Genomic DNA, 19,749 nt, shown 5'->3' with positions numbered 1-19,749 from the left:
GACTATCAGATGGAAAAAATACTTAACTATCACTTCAAATACAGAGAATCCTAGAATGGTTTGGGTTGGAAGGGACCTTAAAAAGTCATGTAGTCCAAACCCCTTGCCAAGTGCAGGGATACTTCCACCTAGACTAGGTTGCTCACAGCCCCATCCAACATGGCCTTGAATGTTTACAGGATGATACAACAGCCACCTCTCTGGACAACTTGTTGTAGTGTTTGACCACCCTTCATTGCAAGGCATTTCTTCTTTATATCTAGTCTGATTCTGCCCTCCTTCAGTGTAAATCCATGCCCCTTTATCCTATTACTAAATGCTCTTGTAAAAAGTCTTTTCCCAGCTTTCTTATAGAGCCCCTTCAGGTACTGGAACATCCTATAAAGGTTCCCTGGAGCATTCTCTTCTCCATGCTGAACAGCCCCAACTCTCACAGCCGCATAAGAGATGTGCTCCCTGCCTCTGATCCTCTTCATGGCTTTCCTCTGGACTTTTTTCAGCAGGTCAAGATCATTCTTATGTTAGGGATCCCAGAGCTGGATGCTCTGGACTAGGGAAAGCATTTTCCTGCACTGTTATATATCTGTGACCAGGAATAAACCAACAGGAGGCCCACAGCTAGCAGAATAAAAGAATTATCTATTTTTTTTCCTGCAGAAACACCACAACTACCAATTCTGTTAATATGAGGGTCAGAAAAAGGATCTGAAAATTACTCCATGGAAGGGGAAAAGCTCTGTTCCATCTTTAACATAGGCTTTTAATTAATTTAATTTTAATTAATAGAGCATATTTAATTAGTTTAATTTTAATTAATAGGGCATATTTCCAACCCATTTAAAACAGCAGGGATTCAAGTAACTTAAAGGGTTTGATGTTTGAGGTTGCCAGGGAATGGCAAGGACAGGACTGTTCCCTAAGGGAAAGGTGAGTGGGGAGCCAACATTGGTACGATACCTGTCAGAGCAAGTACCTCACCATCCAGGACCCACTCTCACACTCAGCTGAGCCAGACAGACCTAGAGACAGTCAGCCAGAAGTCCGGATCATAAGGCAATATCACAATGAAGACAGAGATCCAAGGAGAAGCCAGGAGCAAAATCCCTTGGTTGTGGTTAGGTTGAGGTCCAGCAACCACCAAGGCAATGAGACCAGGCTGGTGTCAAGCCAGGAAGTCAATCCACAGGTCAAAACTCAGATCAAAAATTACTATAGCACAGACTTAGCACTCTTCTAACATAGCTCAAATAAGAGCTGAGGGCCCAGGGTTGTGCTTAAATAGAGCTCTTGGGCCTATCAGTGTAAGTAGAAGCTGCAGATGAGGCTGCTTAGAGCCATTAAAGATTATTAGTGCACTCAGGAGCACAAGGAGTTCATCTGGTCCCTTTTTTCCTTACAGGATAAAATTTGCAATTACATACTGAAGCAAGCTTTTCACCTCAGCTACCTGCAGCTGCTCCTTCCTGATTCAGCTCTTGCGAAAGAAGGAGTGAAATGGTGACAGAAGAGCTGTGTGCTAGACATGAGGCTGAGCCACAGGAAGAACAACTTCCACCTGGAGTGTGGGAGCTTCTGGCAGTGCCACCATCTCAGGGTTAGTTCCCAAGTGCATCTGTTCTCAGAAAACAAGATAAAATACTTCAGAGTTGAAGGTGAACAACAAAAAGGCAGAGTGTTTTGTTTTGTGGTTGTGCATATCTTTGATTATGATATGCACATGATTAGGGCTGGTATATGCTATAGAACACAAACAAGCTCTGTTCAAAAAGAAGATAAGGAAATCTGCATTATTCTCAGATAACATACTTGCAGAGTCACTAGAGGATATTCATTGTAATCCTGCTGGGTGTTGTCTTATTATCTAGTGGTAACACACACCACATGGGGCTTTTTTGTAAAGGAAAACAGAGAAAGACTAAAAGCAACAGCAGAGTCTGAAGTAAAGTGAGAATTCTGCAGTCCTGGCAAGGGAGACTTCTGAACACGCTCACTTTATTTTTTGGTTTCTCTGAAGTGGATAGCAGTTTCCTGCTACATCTACAGAGGTAGAGAGCTCTAACAACTAGGGAAAAATTAACAAAACCAGAAAAAAAACCCCAGAAATACTATATTAAAAGTATGAAGAGGAAAAATACAGCAATTTCGTGTTTTCAGGGAAGCTGTCTTTCTTGCTCTCCTAGAAGTTTCAGCTTCCAGCATCTGTCAAAGAGAACAGAGGCTTCTGTTCTCAGCTTAAACAAAATCATTTTTAGTAAAAGTTAAGATGGAGACCTTTGTTCGAATTAACGAAACTTGGTCTTAATTAAAAAGCAGCAGGGGTTTGGCAGAGAAGTAAAAAAAACTTCTTATGTAAATGTGCACTTAAAGTGGTTTTAACCAGTTCTGATGGAAAGCTCAGTTTTGGGTCCCTCCTCTATGGGAGAGCCTTAGTGCTGCTGATAGAGCCATCAGCTCTGTGGCCTCTGGGCTCTTGTGGCCTCACTGCATAGCTTCATGTTTTGGAGCAATTATCTGCATTCTGACATTAGTGAAATTAGAATTTTAATTAAATTTAGAAAGGATTATTACTGGGTGGCAAGTACATTGTACATGGTAGGAAACAATGTTTAGAAGTAGCGCTTTTATCATTGAGTTTGGTATTGCACACTTGTTTTAGAAGACACGTTTTGAAGCTTTAAAGCCACTGACATTGCTGATGGTTTGAGTCTCTAATTTAAAGTCAGCACATTTATGCTAATTAAAAATGAGATGAAAATATTTCCTCTTTGATTCTAAAAGCTGTATGGCAGGTATCTGAAGTATTTCTTATTTACAATACAGTAATTCTCACTGTTTTCCATTTCTTCACAGTTATGAGTGCTATCCTCAGGAAATTACTTTTGCTGCAGTAATCCATCATTTACCCCAGTCATTCATGGGACTAACATAAAAGAAGGCAAACTTAGTTTTCCACTGTTAGAGCACATTTTTGTTTTATTAGATGCAGAACTACTCATTCTGTCACAGACCTTGGCACTGCAGAATGTTCTTCCTTCCTTTAGATCTAAGCTTGTCTCTATGAGATATGTCAGTCCCAATCTTCTGCATTATATTTAGTTATTTAGGACATGATGTTACAGGATTTTTAATTCAACTCAGGCATTTTTCAAGTACCCACGTATTTTTATTCTTTTGCATCACCAGTTCAAGTATTCTTAGCCCTGATCTGATTTGTCATTTCTGCAGCTTTCAGTATGCTCTTGTCTGACAAGTCCTCTTTAAATATCTGCTGTATCAGCTCCTCTTCTGTCTTGGAGAAGCTCCTTCCCCCCATGTGTCTGTTTTTAGCCTCCAACTTTCATGTAGACAACTTCATATTTCTCATGTACAGTGAAGTGAGTTTGATAGGATTATATTTAGCTGTATCAGTAGGATTTTAATCCAGTAATTGTGTTGAGAGGGAGTTCTTCCAGCAAGGAGACCTAATGCATCTATTTCACCTGCCACTTAGCTTACACACCTTTGCAGTCAGTTTTCTCAGAACTCTTCGTATTAGTTTTGGTATTGTGAAGAAATAGAAGACAGCAGTGCATCAACTCTTGCACTAAATGGTAAACGTGAAGGACGTAAACCATTCACATTGTATGGAACGTCAGTTCTTTCTGCCTGCTGCTGGGAAGTAGTGAATGAATTCCTTATTTTGCTTTGCTTATATGCGTGGCTTTTGTTTCCCCTATTAAGACCTCTTTATCTCAACCCAAAAGTATTCTCATCTTCACCTTTTGGATTCTCTCCCCATCCCACAGTGTGGGGTGTGTGAGTGAGCAGTTGCATGGTGCCAAGATGGTGGCTGGGGATAATCCATAGGCACAATTCCTTTACCACATGCCAGTTTTTTCAGGAAGGAAGGAAGACATGTACACATTAAGATCAGGATGCTCCAGGCTGAACCTTCTTTTCCAGAATTTCTTGCTGATATGTTGTGTTTTCCTCAGTTATAGAATAGAAGAAAATATACTTAAAGTTATAAACCTGTCTTTCAAAAGGACAGAGCCTACTTGTGGGGGCAGGAAGGGACCTCCAGAGCTGCGAGGCTTCTTTCTGGTCTCTTGTCAAGTCAGTGGGCAGTATCTGCTGGTCTCTCCATTACAGGCTTTTTATCAAGGCTCTCTTTTCTGTTTCTCGGTCGCCTTTTGTGAGTCTTTTTGTTACCTGGGACAATTCTTTCACCTTTTTTTTTTTTTTTTTTCAATAACTCTATTCTATATTGAATGCAATACCAGCCTAAATTTGGAAAAAGAAAGTTCATTTAACTCTGAGTGAGTCCAGGCCCTCCCTTTCTCAGACCTGTTTTGAGTTGCTAGCTAAGCAAGCCTGTTCAGCTGGACCATGACAGGTATGGATATGGTCCCCCTGTGTCAAGCTGTTGAGAATGATGCCTCAGCTGAAGCAACAACTGCAATTGGTCCTTAGCAGATGCTGTCTTGCTGTAAGCCTCCCTCCTGACCCTTGACTGGCAGCTTGATTCGTACCCTTAATGTATGCAGGTTTTATGTCTTTCTATTGTATGTCATTAATGCATAATCCATGAAACATATTCTATTTCCGGGCCTCATTTTAACCTTAAGCAGTGTTGATCATGTCTCAGTTCCTTCTTTGCCTCCTTTTCTTGGCAGATAGCTAAGTTCACTTAGCTTGTAAATGCTTGGTCTCTAGCACATCATTACTGAATAGAAAACATATATTCACTGTTCAGGATAGTTGTATAGTCAGTGCTTGGGGGGTTTTGTCAAAGCAAGTGTGCTGTCACATTTGATTTCCTCTCACAGACAGACATTCCTTAATTCCGTGTAAAGCACAGACATGTCTCAGAGTCTTGTTTGGATTTTTATTTAGCAGTAGTGCAATTGAATCAAGACTCCATCCACCTCTGCAAATGTGTGTTGTGATTACATGGTCTCCAGCCCGTCAGAAGCTTATGAAACATTTTCTAATCAGGGAAAGGCAACTCAAAAGACTTGTACCACACAGCTCCTGTGTTACCTGATACTTTGTTTATATCATAAGAGAGCCTGATGCAGAGAAAACTATGTAAAAGTAACACACTCCATGTGTCTTTAGGTCCTTTCCATGTCATGCAATTCTATTTTGCATTCTTCATCATGTTTTTCTTATCTTCTTAATATGTTAAAGGCCAGTGTCTCACATCTGGTCCTTGACAGGCTGATCTTGATATGATGAGAGCTGTGTTTATAGATGTAAACATAACAAATGAAATATGATGTGTATGCTCACCATTGCCCCAGCTACAGGACACTTCTTGTCATCCCTCTGCTTGCAGCCTTGCTGTCTGCAAATCTAGTTGGAAGTTGCCTAGATGGCTCTGCATTTCTGTCTTATGAAATATCTGAGCTGTCTTTTAGGTCTTGTGTGTGTACAGTTGTCATGAAACTTGTTCATGAGTAATAGCCTGAGTCCTGAGCCCTTTATTTATTTGCAGAAGAGAATATATGTTATCAAGGATGAGGGAAATTCTAGAGGCCTGTGAAATGGAAATCATAGTGGCCACCGTTGAAAGGATGGACGGGGAGAAGAAAACAACCAAGGAAAATACCCTTAGCCCCTTTTTCCTTCCTAGAAACAGCCCAGCATAAAGTTATCTATGTGTAGCCCCTAGAAGATAACAAGGTAATGAGCAACAGCTGGCATTAATAAATCAGAACAAATCATGTGGAATTACCCTCTTTTTCTCTACCCAAGGAATTTTCTGAATGGAAGGATGTCAATGTGATGTATTTTAAATTTGGTAATACCTTAGTAAGTACAAAGATACAGTTTACATAAAGCATCAGTAAAGTGGGAATATAAGATACATTGAATTTTAAATTTCTGGTTTGATAAATAGAAGAGTTGACAGTGGCTCCTGTGGATTTTAGAAAATGATTAAAGGTAATATAATAGTATCCTTTATTCCATGTACTTTATTGAAATAAATGTGAAAGTTCTCTGCTAGTGATAGTTACACTGCTTTTTCCTCTATTTTTGCCTGTGTAAAGGCAACTTCATGAAGTCCAGCCAGTCCACAGCATTTATTTGCTGAAGCAAAGCATTCACACAGTGTAAGTTTTCTTCAATAACCATGAACACATACAAGTGAAAAAAACCACTGCAATTGGACAGCTTACTACATTATTCTCCAGTGTGTGTTTCTGAACTGTGGTACCTTTATACTACAGAAATTACTCTACCCCTTCCAAGTGAATTTCACCAGTGGGAATGGGTGTAGATTTAAGCTTATTACATCCTGAAAACTGAAAAACATAGTTTCAAGGTCTGAGTTTTTTTCATGAAAGTTTTAACTTAGCAAGTAGCTCCATTTAATAATTCTCGTAACTAAAAATGGCTGAGTCTAAACCTAGATGATTACTCTAATAAATTGTAGTGATTCTGAATTTGATCCTGCCTTCATGGGTAGGGTTCTGTTAAGTCAATGGAGTGATCATTACAGGACAACTGTGGTTATTACTAAAACCAGCTGCTCCTTCTCCAGCACCCCTCAGAAAAGCACTGCTTGTTAGGAGAGTGTGTTCTGAACTGCTGTACTTCACATAAATGATGCAACTGTGAAGTCTAGAATAAAAAACAAACAGCAGAGGGAGGCATACGAATAGGAACAGGAGAAAAAATTTGGACTTGAGACCTGAAAGCAAATGAGATGGAAATAGAGAGCACGTGGTGCAGCGGGACAGTGAAGGGCACAGCTGCGCAAGTGGGCGATGGGAGGGTAACTGCTGGTAGGTACCCAGCCTGTGAGCCTCTGAGAAACCAGCCCATTGCTAGGATTAATGAAAAACTGGGGGAAGGCAATTCTGAATTTCCTGGAATTGCAAGGAGGGGGGATAACTGGGTTTGTTTGGTTTTTTTCTCTTCCTTCTGTTTCAGGTGAAACCCTCTCAGCTCAGGGAATTTTTATTTATTTACTCCCAGTTGGCACCAGCTACTGATAACTGATTCAGGTTTTGGGTGGAAAAAAACGGAAACATAATTAAACACTTTAAGAGACATCTTTCTTTCCTTAGGCTCTGCTTTGGCCAAATACCTCTCATGCTTCCATCCTAGGCTCCTATTTCACTGCAGGTCATGCAGTGACCCAGGGGAGGTAGTGTTTGATTGTCTGATCACTGCTCTCTGCCACTCTCCTCTCTACAACTCCTTCCCTTCTCACTCTTTCCCTTCAGGCCTCTCTGGGACTACATATCCCCAACATTTCACATGATATCCCCAGCTGTAACAGAGGTCTTTAACACCTTTTCTTTCTGGTAAATCCGTGGTTTTCTCTGGTAATGCAAAAATGGCTAGGCAGACCATAGAATTGTTAATACCACTATTCATATACATGCAAAAAATTCTAAAAAGAAAATGTTGATTTTAAACAATTTCAAACGGAAAAATGCTAAAATGCTACTGATTAAATCCAACCCAAATCTAGGTGCAATTGCATGGTTTTGCCTCTAAAAATCCTCTCCTGTCTTCCATCAGATACCATTTTTGTGTCTACTAAAAGCAGACATCAGCCTATTGATGATGGGGAGAGACTGCCTCTTACTAAACCTATCTGCAATGTATGGCCCTATGTGGTGAAAACCAAAAACAAGGCAAAATACTTCCAGGTACTCTATCCCTACTAGTGCAAACACTTGTGAACAATAATGTAATCAAGTGGTAGCAAAGTTATTTTTGTCCCCAGAAGTCTAAGGTTTTTCTTGAAAAAGAGAGAAAGTTCTCACATACATGTTTTTATCTATCTCTGCAGATCATGTACTGTTGCAAACATTAGTTGTGATACCAGTCTGTGAGGATGGCGATGGGTTGTGAAAATGCCTTGCCTTCTTAAGTAATCTTAATTTAAAGCCTCAGAGGCACAAAGCTTTTTCCTTCTATTGCTGCATTTGCAGAGACCTCAGGTGAAGGACAGTCTCAGAAATATGTTCCCCAGAAGTATATTCTTAGGGTGTTATTCAGGGTTTGGTGTGGGTTTTCTTTTTTCCCCCTTGCTAAGTTGGTACCTTAATGCCACAATGCCTTAATGCCATAGTGTTTGTATTTTCTCATTTCCTCAATGTCAGGACTGTCCCAGCTTGCTCAGAATTTTTCAAGAATATTTGTCTGCATTAATGAAGATGTGCTTTACCTCTGGGCCCTCCCTTTGCATTTTGAATTATTGGATAAATTGTCTCTCCAATAAATTTCCACATTTGCTTCAGTATTTTCCAGCCTGTAATTTTCAAGAGCTGTAGGGATACACTCCAGTAGTCCTCTTGCTGGTTTAAGTCCCGAACTTGATGTTGCTTACTCAGATCAACGAGCCAGGGGCTGAGGATAGCAAAAAGACATCAAAACTTTCCATCCTGAAGTGCTAGAATAGGAGCCTGTCAAACTTCTGATTAAATTCCATGGGGCCAGGATTTTACCCTTATCTGAAAGCCATGGGATTTCTCCTTCGCGGTCAGTGTCTGGTTAAGTAGACCGACCTGACCCTGAACTCCAAGTCTAAGCAACTAAGTCAAACGTTTTGGTACAGTGTGACTCTTGTCTGAATTACTACAATTCAGACCCATCTCTGCTGTTCATAGGAAAAACTGTTTTGAAACACATGCTTTATATGTCCCAAAACACGGGCTGGTGGCCTTTCAGAAGCAATATGCATTGTGTTTCACTGTAGAGTCCATTTGCATGTTAATAGCAATATAATAATATAGAAATGTCCTCACAATATCTCCAAGCACTAAGTAAAGTACAACTGACCTTAGTAAGCTTCCACTGTAGCTCACAGCCACCTTCTGTACTGAAGGCTCCTCTTGCTGGTGTCAAGCCCAAATACAATGAATGGACTGTAGGGTCACTGTATAAAGCTGCAGATGGCTCCTATAAGCACTCTCACTTACCCTCTGCACCCGACAATGCATAAATCACTAGCACCATCTGCCTGCTATTTCTTTCAGCATCCTGGGCATTTTAACTCATTAGGTGGTGGCAGGGAAACTCGTCTCAAACAAGGGGTTTGCCAAAACGCACCAGACTTCCAATCCTCAGGAAGACCAATGCCTCATCATTTTGCTAGCAGCCAGTTGCAGGAAGAAATGCCTGCTTCATTTTGTACTTTTATTGAGGTAGAGAATGGGCTATTCAAAAGCCTGGGGTATCAAGCAGGAAATCCTCATTCCCTGTTTTTTTGTGCTTCAGTGAGAGAGAGTGATGACAGGTTCATACCCTGGCAAATCTCACCATCATTCTGTTTGGCCTGGAGTCACTTGCAGCCACCCCTGTGCTTGCCTGCTTACTATAAATAACAAACAGTCAGAAAAAAAAGAATTCAAAGCTTCTTACTCTGTTGCTGGCAATAGGAAGCTATTTTCCTGATGGTTGTTAAGTATTTTGGGCTTTGGCTTGGATTTCTACGATCATGTCTATAATAAATCACATTAAAGCAGATTAGTTCTGCTACATGCTGAGTTTTGTTCAAGGAAGTTTTTACTTGAGAGGGTGAGCGGGGGCGGGCAAGACACCAGATGGAGAGGAGTATTCAACATTGTCTCAGCTACAGGGAGCAAGCAATGTGGAAAGATGCAGTCTGAGAGAGAAAAGGCTACAGGAAAGAAATAGGGTGAACAGAAACCATTAGGGTATGTGGGGAAAAGAACTTGCAGATGAGAAGACAACTGCAGCTGGAGCAAGACTAAACTGAGTGGCTGTGGGAGACAGGGACTCTAAACTGCTGATTTGGTAGGGGCAGGCTCAGGGAGAATTCTCTTTTCTACTGCTGGGTGCAGGGCTTTTTTTTCTAATTAAAATATTTACAAATTTTTCATGATGGTGACCTTCTTAACATGATTTGGAAATGGAATGAACATTTTCAGTGTCTGAATGTTTTACTAGCAAGTGTTACCTTTAAAATTATCCCCGTTTTGATTCCTGAAGGCACCTATGGTTTACTTACTGCTGCTCACTGCTTATCCCCAGTTCAGGTACATTCCCTGTGCTGTGTTCAGGCAGCAGTCCTGATTCAGATGAGGAAGTGTACAGGGTGAGGACTGCATGTGGTCAGGCACTGAAACAAGCCAGCAAAGGCATCCTTCTCTTGCTCCTTTCCTGGCTCTGACTGCATTTCTCAAACACTAGTGTTCTTCCAATGCCAGTTTTGGGGGTGTGTGAGCCTGCGTGCATAAACCTGAGTGGTGTTGAGGTTCATAGGTGCCTAAGGAATAAGAGTGATCAAACAGCTATAAAACAAGGATGTGCTTAGCCATTTCACTCACAGGCCTATGAGAGAGAATGCATTTTTCTCTGACCTTGGTTTCCAGAATGATGGAAGCATTAGCAATGGATTCCTCAAAAGAGATTTTTGCTGTTTTGAGCACTACCCAGTAAGATATTTCAAGTCTTGTCCATATAGAGAATTCAATGAGATTTTAAGAAATTGTTTAATTATAGCAGTGCAGGTCAATATGTATATAGCCCTAAGTGGTTCTAGGTTGATTTTTATCAAGTTGATTATCCAAACAAATAGCAGATAAAATCTATGTGGGTGTCTGTTATAGGGGTGTTACATCAGATAAACCTGATGTAACAGGTAAGTCATAACAATACAAGTCATAATTTAGCTGGAGTACTATAGGTGTGTCCGCAAGCAAGATTCCAGTGTGGGTTTTCTATCTTCACTTAAAAGTCATAAGAATTAGCTGTCCTGCTTCTTCCAGTTTTTTATTTTTACATCTTTCCCGCGTCTTCTTGCACGTATGCATTTTAAATTATTTACAATATTTCTTTCTGATACTCCCTGAGAAAATCTCCCATATTCTTGTTTAGCATACCTTATGGACACCAGGGGACTTATTTTGGTGCAAACTATTTTTCTAGCTTTTTTTTTTTTCAATTCTGTGAATTGAAAAAGCCACAATTATGTGGCTTTAGATCAGAAGAACCTATTTGCATTAAAATGTAAAGCATCAAGAGACTCCAGCATTATATTCTTATCTAGTTGTACAACGAAAAGAAATTCTAATCTGCAGCAGTATCCTATAAAAAGGAAAATATCCTGCCTAACGCCCAACGCATTTTAGTCAGGCAGAAGTTTTATGGTAATTGCTGGATTGCTGCAAGTGCACAGAATAGAAATCAGTGGAGGCGCATCTTGCAACTACCACTCCAGGCTGTAACTTTGTAATAAAATCTCCCAGAGCCCTCATTCCCTGTCAGCACATGCTTGACTTCCATTTTGCAGAAAATTCCCTAGAACTCAATGATCTGCCAGAGTTAGATTATTCCATCTTTGGATACACTGCAGAATACATATTTTTCTTTCATTTTTTTCTGCAGCTGTCCAGGAAGGAACAAGTGGTGGGCTGGTGGATGTTCACCTTTTCAAATAAAGGATTTTGGATTGTTAGACAATGGTCCTTTTACATGATTCTGTGTATTATTCTAGGTATAAGATGAACAGAATGCAGAATGAAACCCACTGTTCTCATTTTTGTACTTGAAGAGAGAAATAATAATGAGATCAAAGATACTTTAGCTACCTTCCTGGGTTTTCATGTGCTCCTTTTTTTTACTGTTTCATAATGCAGACAGCTATATATTAGGCTATAAATCATTCTGCTTCTTTTGATGATGTTACTGCAGATGACTAAAGCAGAATAACTGTTAAAAATATGGGTCACAATGCTTTTGGTTGTCTTGCTTTACACATGGTAGAAAGAATAAAATAGTATTTTTAAAGCCTGTGACTTGCAGAGTTTGACTCTTAGATTGTATGTCATTATAAATAGCACTTAAAAACTGGTATCTAGATAGGTATATGTTGGACATTGGGATTACATTTGGGGCTTAAGTAGTGAAACTGAGGAAGAATAGAGGAAAAAACTTCTCTGTCTTCCTAGCTTCCTGCTGGTTTTTGTTATGCTCTATCATAGCACAAAATCCAGGGTTACCTGCAAGAGAAATACCACTACTATTTACATGGGTAAAAGGGTAAGTAGAGTAAGTGTCTGTGAGACAGCCAAGCTCCATGTGACCCCAGCAGACCTATCCAAGAATGCGTTCCTGGTGTCTTTGCTCTTGGGCTTGCTGCAGGAGCCAGGATGGTGCTACTGGAGAAGAAGCACGGAAGAGGGCCATAACTGTTGCTCTGACTCCAACCAATGCATCCATCAAAGCCTTGGCAGATGGAGCCAGGATGCAAGATCCAACCTGTAGGCATGTATGTGTGCTTGCATCTATGAGCTGGGTCCTGTGTTTAACACAGGGCACAAACACCGTGTGTGAGGGATGGCAAATATGCCAGCCTTCTGTCTTCTTTAATCGGGGTGTGCCATTGAGTGCACTCACACGGACAGGAGTGTCACCATAATGTGTTCGTCCTTCAGATAACTTGAATTGTGCTGAAACAGATACCAGGCTGGAAAGAAGGACAAAGAGAAACTGTTACCATGCCTTAAATATCTAATGGGCACATGTTCTGTACTGGTTTGGGGTCTTGAAGAAGGCTGGCTGTGAAAAGCATCCCAAAGAAATGGATTCTTGGTGAGATATCTTGTCCCCCAAAACGGCCAGCCCATGTTAGTCCTCCACAGCACGGGACAGGCAGTGCATGGGTCAGCACTGCATTTGCTGTGTGCTCTAAGAAAAAATGGTGTCAAACCTCCCAGCAGGTAATGGAGTTCAAGGGCCTCTCCTTGTTTTCAGTCTTAGATGGCCTCTAAAGAATGAAAAAGTGGCTGCTGTGACAACGGCTTTGCTCAAGTGCCTCAGTTCACCTGCAGTACTGACCAAGATTTGAAGAGCTGACTAAAGCCATTCCTGTTCCCAGACACAGGCACAGGTAGAATTGTTGGTCTTGCTTCCTAGGAATAAGGTAGTGGGAAATTGCGAAGTGGTAAGTAATGAGCAGTACTGGATTGGTGTGCTACTATTGAGTTAATTTGCTTATATTCTGTTCTAGTCAGCATGAAAACGCTGCTTTTTAGAAATGTACTAGATCAAGTCACCTTATACCTCAAGAAGTAAAAAATTATGCTAAAGTAAGATTTTTTCCCCCACATGCAGCTTCTAATTAGTACAAATGACATTAGACTGTGTTTGTCTCACTGTGAAAGAGAAGTGGGAATTAAAAAACAGAGTTAACACCAGAGGTGTTAACATGTGTATGCACATAAATGACTTAGCAAATTTTTGTTCACACAGGAGAATTAAACCATCTTAAATTTTAAAATTAAAAAAAAAAGTACTGAAACAACATTGAGACAAGAACACATGAGACGCAGGAAGAGGAGTAGTTAACAGCTGCAGGACTCAGAGCGGATTTTCTTCTCTCCAGCAGATGGCAGAATTTTCTCAGCTACAAACAGGCAACAGGAAGTTGAATCACCTGAAACCGAATCTCTAGAGGCAACATCCAGCCTTTTTTGACTTGCAGATCCCTGAACAAAACTGGTGGAGTTAGGAGTTCAACAGATAACAAAACAGATAATCTCTTCTGATGGAAGAGATGTGGAAGTCATCTGGCAGGACAGCTAGCAATAGTCCATGTAGCTCAAATTTACACTACAGCTGAATTGTCATAGCTTGTCCATAATACGTATGAAAGCCCACAGAATTTTTCCACATAGCTTTGACATGCAGTTTAGGAAGTTCAGACAAGCAAATGTGCTGAGTAGAAGGGTAGTAGAAGGATATTCCGGTTTCTGTGATAGCTCTCAACATTTATTTTCAGTCACTGATGAAGGTAGGATACTGAGCTAGATAGACTTCATATGACATCACATGGCTGCTCTTATGATATTTGGCTATGCGACTTACTCTAGTAAATTGTTTAAATAATGTGAGAAAATAATATTTTGCTACAATGTTATTTAAGTCCTTATTCACCACTGTGTGGTAAAGCAGCTGCTGGGTAAGGCAGAGAGGTTTAAACTCTAGGCATCAATACATTATTCTCTGTACATCTTTTGGCAAGTCACACATCAGTGAGTTTTTCAACTTTCTACCTGAAAATTGGGTGCAATGCCCTCAAGAGATAAGGTTATATTCTTTGGATCAATTTGTCTTTATTATGTGCTCAGATACAATGGAGAAATGATGGCTAGGAAGATGGACTGTAAGCATGAACTCTTGATCTAAGTACATCCTTTTAGCTAAACTTTGAAATAACTCCTGAGATCTCATCTTCTAGCAAACACTGCATTCTAGGTTTTCTAATGCTAACCATTCATTGTTGTTTTATTGTTGAAATTGTTGTTTGAGGGTTTAGAAACTTAATAACCCGAGTAGGAAGGATTTCCTTCCACTGGGAACAGCAACTAGTTATCAGGTACTCGTGTAGTTCATGCCAAAATTGTTTTTTTATTGTGTTTCTTGATTTTTATGATAAATAAATAGAATGTTTTTCAGCTACAGAAATATGTGGTCAAATAAATTTTTTTCAGACTCCAATTCTGGCACATTTCTTATCTGATGTCCTATTCTTCAAGTCAACCCATTAGAAGTGATGGGCAGAGTGCTGTTCCCTGCTCTGCTACCAGCCTCTGTGTGCCTCAGATTGTAGCCCAGTTGTGAAACCCTACAATGAAAGTTAAGGCTTCTGCCTGTGCTCTCTTAATACAAGCAGAATTTTAAATAGATGAGAATTCAAGAACTTTTTCCCCTCTCTTTGAGAAGGTAGTAGGAAAGAATTGAATGCAATGTGGTTCTGCAGTAATTCATACATCCTATTCAAAATCAAGGTCAGTGGAGCAGAGAGAAAGTCACTTAAAAAATCAGCTGTCATATATTTCTTGTTCTTCTAATGAGCCACATTAAATAAGAGTAAGGAAGTACTAATTCATGTTCTCTGGATGTGTAGGTTCTATTTATGCTCTTTGGTTTCTGAGTTAACATTACCATGTATCTTTTGTGCAGGTTTAGAATTTTTAGATTAGCAGAATCCAAGGTTTGCCATAATACTTCTATTAGCAACCTCTGAATAGTTAGATATTCAACCATCTGTCATGGGCATTGTTTACAAGGTGTCCTAATCACTCCTTCAGCTCTAGGATGGTAAGAGACACTGAATAATTTTGCTGTGGCTTTTACTGTGTTCATTCCCAGCCATCTGCAGTCCCTGGAGCACCATGGATGTCCCCAGAGCTTTTAAACCTATTTTCCATCTGTTGCCTTCCCACCTATCAGCAGTACTAATATGGCCCAGAAGATTGTGCTGCTCTCACTGACAGCAAGAGCAACATTTGAAGCCTTCTGTTGTGTGCTGGTGCTGCTGGGAGCCGGCAGGCCAGCAGCAGGAATTAACAGCTTCAGAGCCCTGCAGATTAGGGCTAGAATTAGACCGTGGTCAAAGCCATGTACTAGTTCTGGGAATTGAGAACCTCACCTACAACCTTAAGGGTGCAACCAGGACCTGACACCTGAATATTCAGAGTTGTGATACCCGTCACCATGAGCAGGTGGGCAGAGGGCAGAGCCTTGATTCCATTTTGCTGTACTCACTGGTCAGACCAGCTGAGACAGGAAATCAAAAGCAATTTACTGCCCTGCGACCTGGGAATAAGGAGAAGGAGGGAGGGTAAATGTGAATTTGACGTGTCTTCTGGGCATAACTATCTGCAAGATGGCCAGTTATCCCCTCAGTTGCTCAGGACTGAAGCCACAAGCACAGCTGACCTCTGCACGGTGCAGAGGGAGTGGAGAATGGAGGCAGATAGTTTCTTGTGCTTTGTGGGATGGGATAATGTTGGAGATGGAAAGAAGCTCTCAGATCTAGGAGAGGGAGTGACTCAGGAATAATACCCAAAACAGGAAATAATACTTACTGATTTAGTGATCATACCTCAGGCCTGGGACACAATCTTAGAATTTATTAATCTTTCAGCTGTGCGTGCACTTTGGTAGTTCATGGTTTCTGTACAAGCTCTCCTTTCCTTGGTGTTCTTGTCTGTTCTATATCAGCCACGTGGGAGGAAGACTGGAGAATGTCTCCATACTTCCTTTGCACACCGGCCTCCCTGGCACAGCTACATTCACATATCCATGTTTCATAGGGAAAGTATTGGTGATTCGCAGAAAGCAGTATTGGAGTACTCATTCTTCTTTTTCCCCAGGTACTATGGGGCATCAATAAACAGCCAAACAGTTATTTCCTAATGCTACTTTTATCTGTAAATAACTGCAGGAATTGGGATATTACGTGATTGTGTTGAAATGATGGGATGGCATCAGGAACCATATCTCTGAAGGAGAAAGATTCTTTATGAACGACTCTGAGAGGCTGAGTAAGTCTAATGACGGGAAAGAAAGATAAATGGATAGGGAGACACCCTTCCACAGTTCCAGAGGCCAAAAAGGTGAAAAAGCAAGAATAAAGTAGAGCAGAACAAAATTCTTGAGAGAGCAGAACTGAAAGTGATTTGGTAGGGAGGTATTGTGAATCTTATGCTGTAGCGATGCAGCAATGAATGTTGCCAACATAATTTTATTCACTGTCATGTTGGGTAATAATCTGACCCTTCCTGGTGGTCTTCAGAGCCTCTTTTGGGTAATGTGAACATCCAGGTTTGGGGGTGTTATGACCAGCCCCTGAAGATGAGGGTAACTCAGGTTCTTGTTGATAGATCCTTCTCCTCCTCGGCTGGGGGGTGCAAACCCAGCCCTGGCAAAGCACCCTGCAGCCTCCAAAAAAGGCTGATTGCTTTGAGTCATTAACATTTCAGTCTCTCACGGGAGATACTTCACTGGAAGGAACCCTTTCATTCAGCTGAATTTAAGAAGAGCAGCTACCAGCACCAGCAAGGCATGGAGACTCTTCTGCTGCCACCTTGCTGGTCACACAGAACTTTCCCAATCCTGGCAGCCTCACTTGACTCCCTGGCATGAGTCAGTGCTTCTCCATATTAAAGCAAGTTCTCTGCTGCCTTCCTGCTTTAGAGATGGAAGTCGATATTTGGCAGGGGAATGGCCTCATGTCAGAAATTTGCTATTTTCTTGTCTCCTGACAATAGACAATTTTTGAAAAGACTATAAAGCACTACAATAGCTCAGTTAATGTGAACTGATCCAGAAAGACTTGTCAGAGATTGGTACCCATTTTCCTGAGAAGTCTGATCTGCAGTAAGCACAGTTCTTGCCCAAGCTGAGACATAGTGAGTAAGAGCCCTGCAGATGCTGCTTCTGGCTGATGAAGACATTGTGGTCCTTGATAAAACAGCTGAGAGGAAATCCAGCCTATTTTGGATTTTCAGTGCTCTTTCTACTGCATCAATCCTGGCAACAGCAGGACAAGAACTGGTGTACAGCAGGGAGCAATGGGGAGGTGGAGTGGAGTGGTGAAAAGGGGCAAGGTGCCTAGAGAGAAGACTGGAGAAGGGAGTTGTTGGAAGAGGACAAATGCTAGAACCTGTATATAACTGGATAAGGGATTTGACTGTTTCATGTACTTTGAGACAACAGTCTGGGATGCAAGAAAAATTAGTTTCTCCTAAGGAAAAGAAACCACATTTGACAGCATGGAAGACCAACAATCTATGTCCAAATAAAATGGAAACAAGATTCACAGTAATTAACTAGTAATGGAAATTAGGAAGCAGAGGAGACAAGAAAGAGAAGAGGGAGTAGCAATAAAATAGCCCTGCAAAGATATTGCTTGAAACATTTGGATACTGAGGGGGCAGAGGAAAGAGAAAAGGAATTAAAAATATGTTCATCCATCATATTTTATGATGGATAAACAAACTAAACATGAAGATGACAAGAGCTGTAATGAAGCTTTACAGACCAGCTTTAAAACCAGAAACAGCAATTTCCTACACATCTACAAGACTTTACCACTTACGTATCTCATACAACTGTTCTTTCTAGAAGAGTTTGGGCTCCAGCCTCCTACACTGATTGTTGAAGCACGGTTATGCCTATGATTTCTTTTATACTGTTGATAATCTAGAGGAACTGGTAATGATCAGTCATTAACAAAATCATCAAAATTTTGCCTTCACTTCTGAGTGTTCCTGGCACAATTAATAAAAGAAGAAAGTTTAATTAACAGGCTACAGGTAACTTCATTATTTTTCCTCTGTAGAGCTCCTGCAGAAAGACTGAACGGAATTAACTGCAGAAATGGAAGAGGGGAATAAAAGAAGAAGAACAAAGAGAGAAGTGAAAATGGACTCCCTAGCAATTAGCTGTCTAATTAGGCACTGTCTTGCACCGTGAGTTAGAACAAGAGAAATTTCATCCTTGCTGCCCATCCATTGACTCCACTGGAGACAGAGCAGTACTGAAGAAAGCCTTGGCATTCTCAAATACATGTTTCCTTTGTAGTGAACATTTAAATTAATTGTGCCTATGTAGAAGAAAAGTGGAAGAAAAATGAGATCCCGTTTCTAGTTTTGCTACTGACTTGCCAAAAAATACTCTCTATATGGTTAACTTCGGTGTAGGATTGCTTTTCTGCACTGCTTCTGGGCATCAGGAGTGAGACTTTGTTCCTTGTGCCAGGCCCAACTCTTAGGCCACAAATGTGTCCTTCAGGACTTAAGGAGCACAACATTGCCTGGGATTGAGAAAAACAGGGATGGACAGAGCTCTCCATACAGCCCAAAATGGAGTGAGATTTCCTGTTCCTGTTGTGTACAGCACCTTCTTCTGCAGCCATTATGTTTTGCTTGCTGTTGATAAAAGCCTCTGTGAGAAACCACAAATGGACACACAGCTCCACCACACCTCTCAAAGCAAGCGGAAACTCTGTGGGTCCTTTTCACTGCTGCTCCTGTGTTTCACCTTTGCAAAGCATGTCTCAGTGGAATACCGTATGGTCTCGTTCACTAATGACTCTGAAGCTCCTTTATCTTTGGAGGAAAGGCTTTACAATGACAACTGTAATATTGCAATCCTGTATTAATCTCCGGATGTCCGGTACAGATGGGACTAGAATATGTGTGTGTTATCCAGGTCAATAAAGAGCAATGTAGTGTTCTCAGCAGATCTCTAAATGACCTTTTTAGACTTTAAAATTGACGTAGCCAGGTTTGTTATGCTTTTGCAGCATCATCTTCTGCTAATATTTTCTCCTTGACTGGAAACCAATACCAAATTACTCAAGTGAAGGAAGCTGTATGTGTTTAATAACCGTAGACATCTCTGTCTAGCCCATCACCCTGTAATCAAAATCTCATTTCAGATTGTAGAACTATGTAAAAATGCTTTTCTTTTTTTTTTGTTTTTGTTGTTGTTCTTGTTGTTGCTTTTATTTTTAAAAGTGCTTATTCATTTGGTTTTTATTATGACTGTATATTTCTACTTGGCACTAAATGTCTTGCATCAATTACAGTGTTTACCGTGGACCTAACACCACAGAAATCAGTTTAAATCAACATAATCCACTGCATGATGTTGTTACGCTGCACTCTAAACAGAGAGGTCCCCTTGGTCTCTTTTCAAATCTGCATATGCAAATTTCCTTATGTACCTCCACAGGTTTCCAAGGAGTACCAAAAGGTACCTTAGAAAAGTAAGCAAGACGCATGCATTGCTGAAAAGAACAATAATTTCTAAACTAGTAACTGTCTGCAAGAAGTAGACACTAAAGAAAGGGCTCATCTTTCAAAAGGATACCTCCATAGGGCACAAATTTGGGTGGGTAATAACCAGACCAATAAACAAATGTGACACTGATGGATAGCTGCTAACCTCCTGACTGAGATAAGGAGCAATGTATGTTCATTTCAA

Source organism: Corvus moneduloides, chromosome 4 (genome assembly GCF_009650955.1).
Source record: "Corvus moneduloides isolate bCorMon1 chromosome 4, bCorMon1.pri, whole genome shotgun sequence".
Lineage (NCBI taxonomy): Eukaryota > Metazoa > Chordata > Aves > Passeriformes > Corvidae > Corvus > Corvus moneduloides.
This window is presented reverse-complemented; position numbering follows the sequence as displayed.